Below are 20,130 nucleotides of genomic sequence, written 5' to 3' on the forward strand. Positions count from 1 at the left end.
ACCATCTGATCATCACACTGTGTATATATATGGCAACATTACATTGTACTACATGTAAATATGTGCAATTATTTTTTGTCAGAAAAGAATAAAGATGTGTTGTCAAAACATGTGAAGATAAATAAAAATATAATCTACTAAGTAAAAAGACTGAAATTAATTAAAATTCACATACATTCATAATTAGAAGCTCAAATAATGAAATAGAGGATAATTTTCTCATCTTGACACAAAGTAACAACTGAAAAGCTACAACTAACATTATACTGAGTGGGGAGAACTGATACTTTCCCCCAAAGATCACCTACAGAAAGAGGATGTTAACTCTCACCACTCTTAGTTAACTTAGTGCTGGAAGTTCTGGTAAGTACAATAAGGCAAGATAAAGAAAGTTAAAAGACTACAGATCAGGATGTAATGTATAAAATAATCCCATTTGCAGATGGCACAATGTCCTCTACACAGAAAATTCCAATGAATCTACGAAAATCTTGTACAAACTGCCAACTAATAACTAATCAGCAAGGTCACAGGACAACAAATACGCAAAAATTAATTTTAATTCTACATATTTGCAATAAACACATGGACCCCAAAACTTAAAATACAATACAATTGTAATCCCTCAAAAATAAATAAGAATGTAGGTACAAATCTAACAAAGCATTTACAGAAATTATATATTGAAATTATATAATGCTAATGTATTAATTTCCTTTTGCTGGCTTAAACAATATAGTGGCTTAAACAATACAAGCTTATCAGAGCTCTAGAGGACATGTGTCTTCAATATGTTTCATGAGACCAAAATCAATGCATTGGCAGGCATGGATTCCTCCTGGAAGCTCTTTGGAAGACTGCATTTCTTTGCCTCTTCCAGCTTCTAGGGGCTGCTTCCATTCCTTGGCACTTGGTTCCCAGCTAGCAGTTTCATCACTCATCTCTGCTTCCATAGTGACATCTAATACTCTATATCCTCTGCCTCCCTCTTTCACTTAAAGAACGTTTATAAGTACATTGGACCTACAAGAATAATCTAGGATAATCTCACCATTTCAACATCCTGACTTAATCAGATCTGCAACGTCCTTTTTGCAACGTAGTTAATTATTATTCACAGGTTGCAGGGATCAGGACATGAACATCTCAGAGTGGCCATCATTCTGTCTACCAGAGCTAATGAAAAGTAAGAGCGGTTTTACATAAATAAAGAGCTATACCATGTGTTCATGGTTTGACAGGCTGGGCATGGTAAAAGTGTCAGTCTCTTCCAAATTTGATACATAGGTTTAACACAATTTCAATCAAAATCCCAAGAAGAATTTTTACAGATACAGACAAGATTCTTCTAAAATTTATATGGAAAGACAAAGAAACAAGTATAGTTAAAACAATGTTGGAAAATAAGAATTTATCTACCTAATTTCAAGGTTTATTATATAACTACACTAATCAAGACAACATGGTTTTGGAAGAAGAACACACACATAGATAAATTTAACAGAATAGAGAAATCAAAACTAAATCCATCCAAATTTGCCCACCTGTGAAACTTTCAGAAAGGAGAAAATCTTTAGAACCAAGTGACAAAAAGAGTTCTTACACTGACATAAAAATATGATCCTTAAAAATTAATAAATTGGACCTCAAGATCATTAAAAACTTTTGCTCTGTGAAAATGGCTATGAGATTATGAGGGTAAAAATATAAGTACAGATGGGGAGAAAATATTTGCAAACCACAAAGAGAGTAAATTTTTGTTATTTTAAGCCACTAAATTTGTGGCAATTTGTTATGGCAGCAATAAAATACTGATACAGTCTCCTTGAGAAACAGTGCCATATCAGGGGCTTAATTTTGTTCTCTCCTGACTCCTTGGACATTCAGAGGCAGCGGTAGCCAGATTGGCCTCGGAGAATGCTAGCTAGAGGGAAACTAGTTCTTACAGGGAAAGACTAATTCACTTCTTCAGTCTCTGATTATTCAGAGGTCTCTGCAGAGCCATCATCTTCAGGGACATCCATTCAGATGCCCCTCTTATATTTTAGGATTCCAGGTTTTTCCATTGAGGATCCTGATGATGGCAGAACAGACCTGTCTTGGCTGAGTATTTTTTTAAAAATCTCTCTGTAGATTTATGAATCTATCAGATCTACAATATGGTGCTATAAATAATGGTCCATTTATCAGCTACTAAAGAGGACCTGTGGCTCTAAATACTTAGCCTTTAGTGATTGTTAAATTTTTCCATATCTGAGTATTCCCCTGCAGAGCATCAACACTGCTTAGCAATAGTCAGTCAACACTGCTATGTTTGTAGTTGTTGCTCCCTCCTCCCTCTATCTCTTTCATATTCCTGGTTCCTTACACCTGCCACAGTATTTTCTTCCATAGAAGCATTTTTCCTGGTCATCATTGGTGCAATATTTAGCACTTTGTGCCAGGGACTCTGTGTGCCACACCCACTACTTAGGGTGGTATCTTTACTCAGCAGGCTGTGATGGGCCAGTCCCAAATCCCCATTTTACTATTTGTTTTCTCAGACCTCTCCTGGTACCACTTGTGCTACTCGAGGTCTGCTGAGAAGTGCAAGATATTTATTAGGAGAGGGAGAAGGAGAAAAATGGAAGAGTCTTCAGACCATGAAGTAGATCTGATAACCGAGGAAGAAGGAAGGGAAAGAAAGATTAAAGAGGAGGAGCTTGGACTGAAGCACCAATCTAAGCAAGGGTTGGCCTGGCTAGTGAGGGATCCCCAGACAAATGCCTGCAGGCGTCCTCCATCTCATTGGAGTGAATCTGTCTTAGTAGCCATCCCACTGTGTTCAGTCATTAGCAGCCAGTAGGCCCCCAGACGAAACATAGCCTTGGTGCAAATGCAGTGGTTGATCGAGAGGGACTGCAGCTGGGGGCATCATTTATGGTCCCAGCAGGAAATGTGAAAGATGCATTTTCAGTGTCCCCATAGGCAACTGTCCTGGGAAGTTTTTCTCCAAGTGCTAATTCAGACATCCAGATTCCTTCTACCAAATCCCCATTACCTCTTCAGAGTCTCCCCTTCAGAGACATGGCTCATTCAACTGATCCATCAGGTGTTCTGTGTTAGGACACCAAACAGCAAAGGGAAAAGTAGATTTTATGGGAGACTTTTTAGGGACCAGGACTGAAAGTGGTAAACGAATTCTACACACATTTTATGACCCAAACTTGCTAAATATCCCCTTCTAAGCACTTTTGCTGAAGACACAATGGTGTCTCTGCCACATGGGAGAACCTAAATGTTACTCATATGTATGATAGCTCGGCTATGTTGTTGCTGTTCATGCTGTGTTGTCTAGCTTATATTTGTTCTTATGCATGGAACTGGGTGAATCCTGTATTTGAGTCTCAAGACTAGTACTACAGAACAGAGTATTTTAGTCTTCTTTATCTCAATCCTAACCCATCCTCTCTATCTTTCATGAGGGCCATCTTCCAACATTAAGACAGCAAGTGTGTTCTTTCCCTAGGAGCAATTCTGTTTCCAGTCATTAAACTAGCATTTTTGATTTCTCTCTAGCATATGTACATATTTTTAATGGAAATATTCTGGAGCAGTATACCAAAATATGTTGACATAAGACTTTTGTGGGTGTCAAGAGTCTCTTAACTCTTTTTATTTTCATATTTATATTTTATACAATATTATACATCTTTCTATAATAAATTTTAATTATATATTTATAAGAAAAAATAATTATAATAATTGAAGCCTAAATGATGCTGTCTCTTTTAAAAATCTGAAATTAAAAATTTCAGGCATTTATAAATGCTTGAATTTTCAAATATATGTTATATATACCATCCTTGAGGAGTCCACCTGAGATAATCATTTCTCTAAAATTTATAATCTCTTCTCTACTTTAAATCAAATCAGTAAAAAACTACAAAATTCAGTTCTCCAGCAACTTTTTTTTTATTTCAGCGATTAATTCATTTGTTTGTTTAACCAGTACTTATTGATCTCTTGACTATGTATTTGAAACTCTTTTAGACCCTGGTCATAAACACAGTAATGACTATTGTACTCATGGTCACATACAATAGTCATGGGCCACCATGGAATGGTGTAGATACACAATAGTTATCAGATAGTGATAAGAGCTATAAAAATAAGGGATGCAGCCAGGCGCAGTGGCTCATGCCTGAAATCCCAGCACTTTGGGAGGCCAAGGTAGGTGGATCACAAAGTCAGGAGTTTGAGACCAGCCTGGCCAACATGGTTAGACCCTGTCTCTACTAAAGATACAAAAAGTTAGCTGGGCGTAGTGGTGTGCACCTGTAATGCCAGCTACTTGGGAGGCTGAGGCAGGAGAATCGCTTGAACCTGGGAGGTGGAGGTTGCAGTGAGCCAAGATCGTGCCATTGCACTCTAATCTGGGCAACAGGGCAAGACTCTATCTCAAAAATAAATAAATAAATAATGTATCAACATTTTAATACTATGTTTATTACTGTCCTTTTTTAAATAATAATTTCAATTTTTATTTTAGATTCAGGGGATACGTGTGCAAGTTTGTTACATGGGTATATAGTGTGATACTAAGGCTTGGGGCACAAAAGATCCCATCACCCAAGTAGTGAGCATAATACCTAACAGGTAGTTTTTCAGCTGTTGCCCTTCTCCCTCATTCCTCTCTCTAGTAGTCCCCAGTGTCTATTTTCCCCATCTTTATATCCATGTATACCCGATACTTAGCTCCCACTTATATGTGAGATGTGGTATCTGGTTTTCTGCTCCTGCAAACTTGCTCAGGATAATGCCTCCAGCTACATCCATGTTGCTGCAAAGGGCATGATTTCATTCTTGTTATGGTTGCATAGTATTCCATGGTGTATATGACCACATTTTCTTTAAAATGGTGGTATTTCTTCAACTTCTGGTTAAATTACTTAACATTCAAGAGGACACAAATTTGTAGCAATTTAGGTATGGAAGCAAAGCTATGCTTGACCAGATTCTAAAAGCAGTCAATTTACTTTACCATCAACTACAATAAAGAAATAACATTTGTGATCTGAAATAATGGTTAAGTAAAAATCAGTAAGAAATGTTGAAGCATCTGAGTATCTGCTTATAGCGCTCTGAAAATCAGGAAGTACACCAAATGTAAAAACCATTCAACTCAAGCTTCTCTTTGCCTCAATGCACATACACTTCAAGAAACTTTTCAAGATGGCAACAAATGTACTGTCTCCATCCACTTTTCCAGATTAGCACCTTTCTGTCTTTCATCTATTTTAAAACTAAAATGGAGAACTAAGACTTGAGGTAGACTGAAACAGGTTGTAGATCATGGTATTCTGGAAGACAAGGCTCCCAGTGAGATGTGTTAAAAACAAGAAAGCATTGTCTGCTGAGGAACAGTTTATAATGAACCACATAGTTTTACCAAGTATCTAATATTGCACCCCTAGATTCTCTGGCAAAGGAAAGGTGAATTCTTGCAGTGCTCCCAAGTATAATGAAGGAAGCTAGTGGCCATTCATATCTATGTGTCTTCAAACATTATATCTGGCTAGTTATGTTTACTTTTTTGTGTGCCAGTATCAGTCAGAGTTCAACTGGAGAATCAGGACTGGGAGATAATGATAGGTAGACAGAGACAGATAGATAGTTGATAGGTAGGTGGATACATAACAGACAAATTGCAAGGATTTACATGATTGTGGGAGATGACCAAACAATCTGTGAGAAAGTTTTCTGCACAACTATTGCTGGAGCTTGATGTCCACAGGGCAGGTAGAGCAGAAGGGAAGATGAACACAAAATGGAGCAGACCAAGCACAACCTGGACCCACATCAGTATGGACTGAGGCCCGTGTTAGTTCTTGTTGCCACTGACCAGGGTGATGTGAGATAATGCAGAAGCCAAAACCGTTTGTCATGGAGCTAACTAAGCACACATACCTGGCCAGACATTGCCTCACACCAGTGAAGTGAGTTAGCAAGCAAGTATCATTGGTGAGCTCCTACCTTTTCCTAGTTACTCATTTATTATATTAAATTTTCCCTATTGAAGTTACCAGCGTGGTCTCTGTCTCCTAACTGGACCCTGACTGATTTATGTAGTTTCTTCATTTCAAGGTTAGATACAAATAAAAAATTCTTTCTGCAGATAAATGGATAAATAAGTGTGCGTATGAATTTCTACAACATAAGCCAAAATTCTGCAACACAAAAGAACAGAAATTCACTGAATGATAGAGAAGGGGGGGGGGGTGCTCATTTGTATTATTGATGTAATCTAGTAAACAGAAAAATAAATTTAAAAATACAAGAATAGAGAAACACATTATTCATACAAAAAAAGATCATGGCATAAAAATGAACAAAAAAGAGGGTAGGTCCCAAAATAAGTAGGTAGAGATAAAAAGGCTGTAGGTTTAAAAGAAAATGTAGCAAACTGAATATGAGTAGAAGCAGGAAGAAAAATAAGAGGAATTTGGGCAATTTTTTTTTAAATGCCAAGATTTATAAATGAAAGGAGCAGAATTAAAATGTTTTATATACAGACTGAACTGATTCTGAAAAAAACTTGTTCATTGATATAATTGAGAAGTTCTTGCCAAACGCAGGTAAAAGAACAATAACGTGTTTAATAATAAAGATCACAGAAGATCAAAGATTAAATATAAAGAAACTGTATTTTTAATGAAAACAAAATAATCAGAGACATGTTAAAATTTTTTTGAGCTAAAAACTATAAAGTCTATACTGTTCTAGCAAAGAATAATTATGAGAGAGTGAAAAATAGACTTGTCCTGGAACTAGGTGCCAAATGAATACAAAATTGTAAGAGATTTGAAGAGAAACGTTTTACAATCCAAGAATCCTGAATTCAGAGGAGTTATTACTCATGTGGAAAAATCTTAGCAACACAAGTGCTTAGAAATATAAAACACATTTACCCTTTTTATAAAAAAGCACTACTCTAGCTAACTGAAAGATTAATTATAATTAAAACTCAGAAATAGGGGAAGGATAATATAAAATGGCTGATTATTACATTTGAGAACAAAAAACATACTTTTTGGAGTAGTTAAAAGTTTCAATATAAATTTGAAAATAAACTGCCCACAAGAACTTAATTTAGGAAACTGTTATTCTTATCACTTCCTTCCTCCTCATCAGTGTTAAATGAGCATATTTAGGAAAATGGAAATATGAGGGGATAAAGAAAGTAAAGCGAGCTAAGTTCAATGACTTCTCATACATAGAGCAGATTTAAAACACAGGTATTTTCACTTTGGTAATTAGATAAATATAAGTCCAAGTGTGTTTTTGAAAATGTAGTAGTAAAAATCTAAAAGTTAAAAATAAGATATCTTATATTCAAATCATCACCAACGGTTAAAGCAAACTAAACACAGTCATCATAGCAATAGAGAGAAAACAAAATAAATTAGCGAAGAACATGGTAAAATAACAGAAATAAAAAAGCAAGTACATCTGCTACAACATTAAGTGTCTTCTGATGTTATGACATTAAATTGTTAAAATGCCTCCATAAAAGGGAAAGAAAGTTAGATTTGCTTTTTAAAATTCTAGTGTATGAATCTTAGGAAAGACATAAAGTAAAATAACAAAAATAGTTAAAGAAAAATATAGAGTACTACATAACTTACAAGTTTTTAAAAATTGGTAATATCTCACAATAAAATAATTTAAGAAGAATGAAATTAATAAATAGATATCATTCTTAATGCTTTTGAAAAAATTAGATGGTGGAGTAAAATTAAGACAAAAGCAAAATTAAAAATAATAAGTAAATTTAAAATGTTTAATACTTCTAAGTAAAAATGCTTAAAGTTAAAAAGATGCTAATAATTTTAAAGATACAAATCATGTGAAAAGCATCAAAAATATAATTTTGTTTAAATAGAATAAAAAGCAACAGGAAAATCTGAATGATTGGAAACATAATTTTTAAAAATTTAAAATAACACGTATAGTAAAGATCAAAGATATTTAATTGGTATTTCTTTTTAAATCTCACATTAGAAATATATGTTATTTTTAAAAATTCATAATATAAAAACGTTTTAAAATGTCCCTTAACAGAAAATCATAAGCTCTTCTCATGTGTAAAATTGAATTGCAAAAATGTTTGGTAATGTGTTTTAAAATTTATATAAAAGAGTAAATCATGTAAAATAACCAGTTTTTCTTAACAAATACAGTGTCAATCTGATATTAGAAGACCATTATTATACTAAATCATTTCAATAGAAATTCAATAAGAGCTAAGTTTAAATATTGATCTGCCAAATTTAATTGCTGTGTACTTCAGCAATTACTTTAGCCACTGTGATTTTCTTATTGACATTTGTAAAATGGGAATGCTATTTTTTATCTTTCTTTTGATGGTAAAATTAAGAAATATTATAGCACACAAAATATGTATTAAATACTCAGTACAGGGTAAGAGCTCAACAAAAAGTTGCTGTTGTTATATATTAGACAAAAATCATCTCAATGTGTTATAAGAATTAGCCAACAAAATGAAAAAATGCCCTCCAACCAACTTAAGAAACTCAAGATTTATATCAAAAGGATATTTTATTAATATAAAAATATGTAATTTACACTAACAGTTATCATCAGCAAATTTAGGGCACTAGACTCCAGTCTTGGAAATTCAGATCAAAATTTAGATAGACACAGAACCATTGCTACTAACTTTATTTTAAAGATAGACACACTTTTCAGAGTTGCATTTACTGGTTTTTACGAACTAAATCTATATATATTTACATTTAATTTTATTCATTTTTCTCACTCTTTGGAATAGATGTATATTACAATTACTAAGACTGCAGATAGTACCAGAAAATCACTGAAATCAGAGAATAGGGTTGTCTTGTATTTATTTCTACATTAAAAATAGAATACATATTTATTCAGATATTCAAGTAATATCTAATACACAAATAATAATGATAATGTAAATGTTAAATAAATTGAACATTTATATGAATAATGCATAAATACTATTAAAATTAAAACTATGTCTGAGTATTGAGAGTAAGAAAATGGAAATATCTCTTGACTTACGAACTCTGTATAGAAAGAAGAATTTCAGCACAAAATACAAACAATTGAAAACAATCACATGAATATCTTAACTTGAAAAATATAATAACTGAATTTAGAATTCACTGAAATTGATTAGCAGTTGTTTAGACATAGCTAAAAAGAGTATGAATAAACTGAAAAAAAATGATTAAATAAATAATCCAGACTAGCTTGTAACGGAAAATTTAAAAAGGATAGTAGACAAAAGTGCATAAGAAACAAAGAGGGTATTATAAAAGGCCTAAAAATATGTGCACTTGTAGTCCTAGGAGGAGGACAAGAATGGAATAGAAGAAATATTTAGTGATGAGGAAATCAAATTCCAGATTCAAAAAGCACTACATATTTCAATAAGGATTTTTCTAACATAGTGGGGGGGAAAGCACACCAAACTATAATGAAGTAAACAAAACTGAAAACAAAAGACAAAGAAAAATCCTAAAAGCTGCCAGAGAAATACAGTGTAATCTCTTCAAAGGAGGAAATAGTGTAGTCTCTTCAAAGGAGGAGCAAAGACAGCTGATAATAGAAAAAAGTAGAAATCAAAAGGTAACAGTATAATCAAAATCCTAAAAGAAAATAACTTCTGAGAATTTTACGGCCAATGAAACTGTATTTCATAAATGAAGTTAAAAGAAAAATATTTTTAGACAAATCAAAACAGAAAATTCATTACCATAAACTTACTCTAAAGGAAATATTGAAGCATGTTCTTTAGTCAAAAGAAGTGATTCCATCTGGATTTATCAGGAATGCAGGAGTCATTAGAGTTATATTATAAACCACGTTATTGGTGATATTATGAATTTCTTCTTACATTTAACAGTTTTTGCTTTATATACTTTGATGCCATATTATTCAGAGCATAAAGATGCATGGTTGTTTTATGCTCTTGTAAATTTCATCTTCTAACACTGAGTTAGATGCTCAATCCAATTAAATGCTTTTTCACTTAGAATTGTATTTGATCAGTTATTGCCATAACCACTCCTAATATTTATATAATTTATTTTTGTTCAGTCTTTTAGGGGCGGTTTGTGATGTCTCTCCAGTAAAAAATAAAAAAAGTTCTGACTTTTTAAATTACATCTTAAAAATTATGCCTTTTAATGTACTTAACCCATTCAATTTATTGTGCTTTCTGATACATTTGACTTGTCTGTCATCTTACTGCATGTTTTCTAGTTACTATATACATTTTTCATTTTTCTATTGGTAGTTGATTGGTCAATTTATTTGATTACTTTTATAATCTTATGGGTTGGAAACTATATATGCTTCTTTTAAGATTCTACCCAAACTTTTTTACAAATACATTTATCTTTTCATATCAAGGATTAAACTATATCTACATTCTTCTCTATCGAAACAAGACATTCAGCATCCTATTTCCTACCTTCCCTAACATACTTCATTGAAATCATGTTGACATTTAGCACCAGGTTGGTTTCATTTGTTTGTATTTTCATAATGTTTCTGCCTTTTGGAGAATTTTTTTTCTTTCACACTGTATTAAAATTCAGAGTTACAATGGCAGAAAGCATTTTTCTATCTCTAATTTTTTTTTACTCTCCCCTTTTTTTATATTACATATCCCTCTGTCTTTTGTTCAGAGACAGTGAATATGTAATTTTTAAAATGCTAGTACGTTTGAAATAGTATTTTATATTTTACGCATATGTATTGCTTTGCTTTAGCACTTCAGGACATATTTTCTTTCTCTCTCTGTATTGTGAGTTTCCTGTAAGAAGTCTGATGAGACTAGCAAGGGGCTGGCTGTTTGGTTATTCCCTTAATTCTCATAGCTTAGAAATTTCTGGAGGTCTGCTTAGCATTCTATGTGAAGGTGTGAGTTTTCATAATATCAATGCAATGTTTTATATCTTGCCTTAATTATTTCTTTCCTCCAATCTCTTTCTAACCTTGTTCTGAAGTCCCTACTAGGTGGATAATAGATATGGCTTTCCCGTTACCAGTATGTAGTAATCTTGCTTTTTTCTGATACTTTGCCTCTGGTGTTTTGCTCTACCTTCTGGGATACATCCTTTTCCATCAATTTCTAACTCAGTCTTCAACCATAGCCTATTATTCTTCAGCCTTCTTAATACATTTTTAATTCTGATCATCATATTTTAATTTCTAATACATATTTTGTAGTCGTTGATTACTCTTTTTAATAGCAGTCAGGTCATATTTTGTGAATGTAAAATCCTTCAGTTTTTCCTTGAAGTGTAAATCAGATGTTTTCCTTCTTTATTTTCTATTTTTGTTTTTTTTCCTCTTACTATTATCTCTATTTCTTCTTGGGTCATTGCTCCAATTTCAACTTTATTCTTGTTCATATTTTGGCCAGAAGCATCTCTGGCTGTTTCACTTCTCTGATTTCCAGGGTAGTCTCTCTTTTCTTGGACCTTCTGACAATTACCCCATACTTAATTCTTCTGCTAGAGACCTCTGTGAAATTGCTGTCTCCAAGGTCCACATTTTTCTGGAGCTTTGATTGAAAGCACTAATCTCACCTCTGTAATGGGTCCCTCCTCTCTCTCTCTCTGTCTCTCTCCTCTCAAAGTTTGTTCATTGCCTTCTATCTCTCAGGAATATCTCAATGTTTCTGACCCATTGATGATATAATTCCCCACTCTGCCACTATTATGAATAAATTTCTTAATAACTAATTTCTATCTTGACTTTTAAATGGGATTTTGGTAGTGAGTCATGAGAAGTAAAAACACAAGAATTTCATTAGCCAAACTGAACCAAATATTTTGATTGCTTCTTTTTCTAGAAAAGTCTTATTTACATATCACCTTCAGAATAATATACGTAAAACCGAAGTACAGTTGCTGCATTTCCTGGAAGAGAAAGCATTTTTTCTTCTGGTTAGTCTTGAGGGCGTAAGAAAGAAATCTAGGAATATAGGATGTACATATTTAAGTTTATCTTCAGGGTAGAGACGACTCTTACAAGAAAACATTGGAAGCTTAGATAACTTGATATCTTTGAGTTTGGGGGAGTCGAAAGTTATTTTTATTTGCTTATTTTTCCTTTGTGTGGCCAGAACTCGGTTGAATATAAATTGATGTAGTTTTTTTTGTAAAAAAAAAAAAAAAAAATGACAATCAATATACTTTACTTTAGAAAATAATCTAGAACATGAATAGAAAAATATTCCTACTAGAAATAAATCAAACTATGTAGTTGTTAAGGTTTTCTCTTTGATTTTACTCTATTTCCCACTATTTTTGGTGCAATAAGCTCCATTGTAAAAGGTTCAGCTTTCTGAAATACAAAGTGAAATTAATAGTGATATACATCGCTGGTGGAGACCCTGAGTATCAGCACCACAAATTTCATTGTCATTCACGTGGTAATCTTATGCACTGAGGATCATCAATACAGGTACAATGATTTGGAAGCCTGGGCAAATTATGCAGTGTGCAAGATTTTGTGCAGTCAATCAATGAGTGACAAGAAACCTAGACCTAATAGAAAGTACCAGCAAGGAATCACTGTTACCGATATCCATCTCGTGACTACATCATGCACGCCCTTGTTAAGTCACTTAATAGGCATTACCTCTGTGAGAAGAATTAAGTGACAGAATGAAGCTGCCACAAGCCCAGGCTGGTCTAGCAGGCAACGTTGTTCACATTTTCAATTTGCAGCCTTAGTTGAAGGAAGCACTGGGACAGAGTTTCAAGCACCAGCACAACGAAACCAATTACCAACTATACCTCAGTTTTTTCTCATTGGAGTCTGCAGCATTTCAGTTCTTTGCTGTTTGCTCCTTGTTAGAATTTTCACCTAAAAGATATAAAATCATTATTTTTCTTAAGGAAATATGATGCTGTATTCCTTGTTAAAAACCCTATAAGATTATTAGTTACACACTAGTGTTTTAAAATCAGAATTCAGTAGTCTCCATGCCCCTGCTGTCATAGCTAACTGTATGTGCCACTTCCACCTGAGTGTTAGCCATTTCTTCTGAGATGTCCCACAACATTCTCTACGAACTTCCATTTATCTTATGCCCTTCTAGTTGTTTAGTTTCTTGTCTTTTCCCCTAGTATTTTGCAAAAGGAAATTTCTCCCAATAGAAAATAAGAACCGTAGCTTTGCAAAGTATCTGTACCTAGTACATGTGTGCTAAATACCTAAATGGTTATTTGCAGAGTTTTTTTGGTCCCAACAAAGGGAGAACATGCTTTAAGGATTTATATTTGGGATGTGCAACTAGAAATTTGCATTAAACCAGCAACTATCAAAAATCTAGAAAATTCGTCTTCACTATTTCAGTGTTTCAAAATATTTCAGTGTTTCACTGTATTTCACTGTTTCTGTATTTAAAATGCCACTGAATTATTTGCTTTTAGCATCTCTTTGAGCTTTGCCAAGAAGCATAAGGTTTATTATATTCACCACTGGCCTTTTTATGCTGGCAAACATACAAACTACATTAGAAGAACAAATTTAGGTTGAGTGAAAAAATAGCCATAGCCATAAAAGGCTCTAATAATTATTCAGTGTCAATGTTGGAAGTGATTCAAAAGAGAGAAAGAGAGATTTATTGATTCATGGCCTTCATCTTTCTTTTTCCCAAGAGTCCACAAAACTTCATCATCTTCATCCAAATATTTTTCTCAGGATTTATATCCCTGTGTTTAATGCTTTTTTTCTTTGTGGTGTCTGAAAACGTTTTGTAGGTTATGTTCTTTTACTTTGGAAACTCTTTTTTCTGCAAGTTTCTTGTGCTCTTCACTTCCATTTGCTCAAAAGAACTCTCCAAGGAAATAACAGTGAAAAACAAACACAAAACAGCACTTGTGTGCTACAAAAGCCAAAAAGCGCATCAAATTTCATACTGATCTAACGCTAAAGAGCTCATCTTGGTCTATTGTGTCTCCAGTTAAATGAATGAATATTTGGATTCAAAACAGATAAATATATATGATCTGCTTTCAGTTTTCCTGCCCTACAAATGACTTTTAAAACTGTTGACAATGATGCTTTATTCACTGCAACAAGCAAGAGAATTTGGCTCTGAACAGGGAGAACTTTGTAAAAATTAGTGCTTTACAATAATGAGATGGACTGCCTCCATGGTTCATAAATTCTGTATCTCCAGGGGAGTTCAACAGCCTCTTACTGGGAAAATTGTAGAGTTAAAAGAAGATGATCATTAAGTGGCCTCTAAATCATTTCCAGTATACATTAACCATGTGTTCAGTGGGAGATGGAGAAAATAAGGACATGAAAGTTACATTTAACAGTCTCACTTCATGAATTCAGGGAATTTACCTCTAGCCCAGGAAAGACAAGTAGAAGAATAAGTTCAATGCTAATATCACTGGTACTGACCAGTGTTCTAAGGATCTGAGAGGCAGGCAATATTAATAAGAAGTAAAGCAATCGGGTTAGGCTTTAAATAGAACCTAGAACATTTACAGGTGCAATGAAAAATATTATGGATTAGTTGGGCAGAATAGATGAAACCATATTCCAGGTAGACCAACACCAAGGACCAGGAAAAGAGAAAGAAGTGAGCATTGTGTTCAAAAAACCTGTTGGGGTGCATGGGAAGACAGATTCCATGACTTATATTTACTCTTATATCATTCTGTTATTCTGGCTTTTTATTTGTTTTTGTTTTTGTTTTGAGACAGGGTCACATTATGTTACCCAGGCTGGTCTCAAACTCCTGGCCTCAAGTAAGTGATCCTCCTGACTTGGTCACCCAAAACAGGTGTGAACAGCTACTCCTGACCTCATATGATTCTAATATTAGCAAACATAACATTGACACCATTTTGAAACACTCAAATTTGGGGGCTTTCCCAAAGCATTGTATTTAGAGCTAACATCCTTCTGTATTCTCCTCTTTAAGTCCCACCTCCCAGGTCTCATTTTGTAAAGGATGGAACTATTGCTGTTCATGAAAGTTAATTAATGTCTAAGCAGAAGTTGCTAAGAAGATTCCTATGTCGGTTTGCCTGTCATTTTTATTGCATAGTTATGTACAAAAAGGTTGACAACATGATTGAGCACAGGCCAGGCAAAAACAAAAATATTTGTTGAATGGGTGAATAAATGATGTGATTTTACAGTGTTTACATAAGGAAGTGTTTGCTCTTAAAGCTTCAAATCCCCCTAAATAAATATGATCAAAACACAATAGCAATTATCTACTATCATTCCTTTTTATTTGAAGGATTAATTAGCTACAAAATGCTACATTGATATTTCAAATACAGGAAAAATACTGCACATCCTATTATGGTTTGCAGTGCTCTTTTCCAGCTTAAAAAATAGTATTTTTAACTGGCTTTTGAAATCATATTTTGCAGGCCACAAATTGGTGTTAGTTTACATATAAGCCAGACATCCAATGCTGACTTCAGAGGTTAACTATTGAAGGGTGAGTCAATAGAAGCCTGCATGTAAGAACATTATAATAAACAGCAAGTCACAGAGATCATATTCTCATTAGGAAAACTTCCATCTCTTTAAAATTTCTGTGAAAGGTTATTTGGAGTAACCTGTGAGATCATAATGGGGAAAAACAAACCAGGATTTGGCTGACATTTACAGCAAAATAGAATTCTTCATCACAACTGGAGGGTGTACAATGAGTGGGTGTTTTAGAGTAGACAATGGAGGGAGTTCTTCAAGTCTGTTTTACATGAGTTAATGTTGGCAGGTAATGTCCTTATTGCTGCCACTGTTTTGTTAAGAAGGAAGAATGTGGTGTAAATCCCCTTAAAATTAAAAATAAGGCACCAACCCTCCCACCGCCCAACATGAGTTCATTCCACTAAAATGACTTCTTTTAGAATAGTTAAAGAAGGTCTGAGACCCACACCTTTCTCCACCCAATTACTGGAAGTCTTTCATTTTTTTTTCCTCTGCGGGCTTCATGGTGACAGCCCTAGAGTGGAATGTGGATGCCTTTGCTATAACCTAAGTAATGAATCATACCAACTTTGTGAATAATGCCCACACTTAATATGAGGCAGAGGCAAACAAGTCAAGAAAACCAGTGTAAAGATAATTTTGGCTAAATCAGACGAGATTATTTACCATCAATATTTGAAATCAAATGCATCCCAGAATCCATGGTGAAAAGTGTATGCTGTCCTCAGAACTGCAGTTAGACTTGGAATCCAAAACAAGTCCTTGTATTTCTAAATCAAAGCCGTTGTTACGTCATGTACTTCATTTTAGCAAGTGTCATGTTAGTTCCAATTAGGAGATCATAAGCTGATACTGAAAACATGAGAGACAGTGATCAATGGTTTTTGGAGTGAAAAACAAAATCCTTTATACCACAAGCTGCTATTTGAAAGCCACCCCTGAAGAAGCAGCCAAAGGACACAGTAAAGAAAAGCAACTTGCCTTTCAAAACAAATGCAATAAATCTCATCCAGTGCATTTTAAAGAGCTAAAAAAGCTTAATAATGATCTCTGCAGTAATTCAAATTTTACCAATTTTAGGCAAAAATATTTTGATGCTAAAGTGAATAGTGTACTACTTTTACAAAACGTATATAACAAAAGCAGCGATATGTGCATCCTGGCTTTCATTTGAAATGTAGTCTCAAGGGGCAACTCTGGCTTTAAATACTTAGCCCACTCTACTTTCAATAATGATTATAAAAATACAAAGTAAATGTCTGGAGAGGAACAGTAATTTATTTCTGGTTTCTAGTTTTCATCCTTTTCAGACTTGGATGGGTTGATCGATTCTTGAGCTCTTATAATTCTAGGAACTATAAAGAACATGAAAAAGTGGTCAAGAAGCCAAAGGAGAGAATGTAAGCTATTCCCTCTGTGCCATATTCTCTGTTTCACTCTGTCCTTGTGGGCATTTTTGTCAACCTGAAGAGGGTATCTGCATGTTAGTTTGTCTTAGGGAGCCTTAGACCATCTCATTTATTGGGTTCAGAAGTCCTCTAAAACAGCAGTCCCCGACCTTTTAGGCACCAGGGACTGTTTTTGTGGAAGACGATTTTTTCATGGATGCTGGGTTGGGGGTGGTTTCAGAATGAAACTGTTCCACCTCCAATCACCAGGAATTAGATTTGCATAAAGAGTGTGCAACCAAGCTCTCTCACGTGCACAGTTCACAACAGGGTTTGCCCTCTTGTGAGAATCTAATACCACTGCTGATCTGACCAGTGGCTGAGCTCAGGCGGTAATGCTTGGCTGTCACTCACCTTCTGCTGTGTGGCCTAGTTCCTAATAGGCTACCTAATCAGTACCAGTCTGTGGCCTGGGATTTGGGGACCCCAGCTCTAGAACAACCATCACTAATAATGACCATCATTTATTGGGCCCTTAATCTGTTCCAAGAAACATCTAAGCAGTATATATGCATTGTTTTATTTATTTTCATAAGAACTCTAAGAAGTGGATCTTATTATTATCCTCAGTTGATGATAAGAAAATAGTATTAGAATTCTTGGCCAGGCACTGTGGCTCACGCCTGTAATCCCAGCACTTTGGGAGGCCAAGGCATGCGGATCACAAGGTCAGGAGATGGAGACCATCCTGGCTAACACGGTGAAACCCCGTCTCTACTGAAAATACAAAAAAAAATTAGCCAGGCGTGGTGGCAGGCGCCTGTAGTCCCAGCTACTCGGGAGGCTGAGGCAGGAGACTGGCATGAACCCGGGAGGCGGAGCTTGCAATGAGCCGAGACTCAAACCCAGGTCCATCTGATTTGAGAGTCCACAGCTTTAACTACTACAAGATATTGTCTATATGCTGCTACAGTATTTGATTGCTAAAGGTAAACACAAAAATGACACATGAGAAAAGTTTACTTTAAAACCAAGGCTGTATTTGAGGAGATAAAGATAGTCAAACTTGACTAGGGTGAAAGTGGTATGTAGTAATATCTACAAGAAAGAGCAAAAGGAAAAAAAATAAGTGTTGGCATCTAAGACAGAAAATGATTAATTTAACATGTAGGACTGTAAAAACTGGTCATAATGTGCACTGGAAGTCACCACAAGGGACCTAATGAGGAATCTAACAAAGTAACTCGCTGATCTACTAGCCCCAGGCTCCAGAGGATGATGAGCTAATACCCTTGGAGGCTGATACCCCAGTCTCCCCGGGGAGAAACCACTTCTAAATGTGAAGTGGGATGCAGGTAGCCTCCACCAAAAGGATATTAGATTAGAAAAAAGAGACTAAAAGCAAAGATAATCAGTGCATATAGGACTAGATGAATTCAAGTGTGAATGGAATTGAAAACTAGAGCAAGTTGCTGGAGAGAGAGCAGCTTAAAGTGGAAATCACTGTGAAATAGTCAAATCCTGGGACTCTGAGAAATGCTAGAAAAATGAGTTACAGATTGTCATTTAGCCACTTGTATTAAAGCTGACGAGTAGCTCTAGGGATTAGAACAGAGTCATTTCTATGCTGTTTAAACTAATTTATTCTTTATAAGAACCAGAATAAGTAAGAAAGTGGGTTGGAAAGAATTGGTTCAAGAAACTCTTCTTGAGTGAGCACATTTCTGAGCACTGTGGGCTATGATAAAATGAATGAGTCATAGTCTATCTTCAAGAGGTTCCCACTCCAGTAAGAAAGGTATGGCCAGATACACAAATCACTCTTCAGGACATAATGGAGAAAGGCACAGAGAGGTAAAAAGTGTAACAGGTGCTCAGATTTCCTTGCCAAGGGGACAGGGAGGTGACATTAAAGGACTGATATTTTAGGTGTGCTTGAAAGAGAGTGACTGATTCAGGTGATGGAGATAACAAGATAACTTCCAGGAAGAAGAAATCAATAAAGGCTGGAACACTAGAAAGTGCAGGTATCTTGAGGGAATTGGAGATTGTGTGTGCGTGTTGGGGGTGGCAGCAGAGGGGTGGGGGAAGGTTAGACATGGTCTCACTGTATCACCCAGGCTGCAGTGCAGTAGCACGATCTAACTCACTTCAGCCTCAACCAGCCTGTAGCTGGGACTACCGGCACGTACCACCACACCTGGCTAATTTTTGTATTTTTTTGTAGAGACAGGATTTTGCCACATTACGCAGGCTGGTCTGCAACTCCTGGCCTCAAATGATCTACCTGCCTTGGCCTCCCAAAGTGCTGGGATTACAGGCATAAGCCACTGGGCCCAGTCAGGAATGGAGATTCTAAGAACATAAAATACATGTGGGAAAAAGCAATTAGGATTGAAAGAGCAAAATATGAATTATCTGAAAGGGTCTTAAATGCTAACTTAAGGAATTTAAACTTCCTCTGGCAAATAATAGTCTTAAATCTTTCCATAGAAGAAACAAGTTTTGCAGAGAACAGCAGAATACAAATCATACTTGCAGCTAATTAAAGTAACCAAGACTTGTGCTTTTCAAATAAAAAACACAATGTTGGGTATTTTGATCTGCATGAGTGTGAGAAATCTAAACAGATCTCAGTGTATGAAAAGTAGGGAATACTGAGCAGCAAGGTTAAGATTTTAAGAAATTTAAGTTGAAAAATACATCAATGAAACCTGAAGTGCATTACATAATAAATAAAATTCAATGTCATGTAAAGTGTAGGTTTAGAGAATGATGAAAAATATTTGGTATTAAATGGAACCCCGCTCCCAAAAAGGTGAAGGAAATTGTTTTTCATCTAGTTACAGGAAACTAGGATATATTATTGAGTAGCAAGAATGTCAAAGCAAACACAAGTAAAGTTGTAGCCCAAACTGGATCTTCACTGTGTATGTGAAGAAAAGACCAGCAGCTCTATTTTAGAAGTGTCTATGAGTGTATGGGGGTGTTCATATGTGTATGTAAATATACACACCCACAAAGCACATTTCTCCATATGCCGGGATTGCTTTATTATGTAACAATCATCTTTCTGCAGACAAACAGCATGCAGGAAATGGAAACCAGATGTTTAATTAAGTTCAGCCAAGGAAAGACTTCCATAAGCAATTATTTTGACCATTTATACATAAGACAATATTGTCACCTACAAGATAAGACTTGAAGTTCATTG

General features: G+C 35.1%; 1 long non-coding RNA gene across 1 annotated transcript in view; it reads right to left on the minus strand.

The window, feature by feature from the left end:
• Nucleotides 1–20,130, minus strand: part of LOC144330540 (uncharacterized) — a 184,583-nt gene that overhangs the window by 136,074 nt on the left and 28,379 nt on the right. Inside the window, exon 2 of the long non-coding RNA XR_013396836.1 lies at nt 12,694–12,921. This is a non-coding gene — a long non-coding RNA (uncharacterized LOC144330540). The remainder of the gene's footprint in view (nt 1–12,693; nt 12,922–20,130) is intronic.

Source organism: Macaca mulatta, chromosome 8 (assembly GCF_049350105.2).
Source record: "Macaca mulatta isolate MMU2019108-1 chromosome 8, T2T-MMU8v2.0, whole genome shotgun sequence".
Lineage (NCBI taxonomy): Eukaryota > Metazoa > Chordata > Mammalia > Primates > Cercopithecidae > Macaca > Macaca mulatta.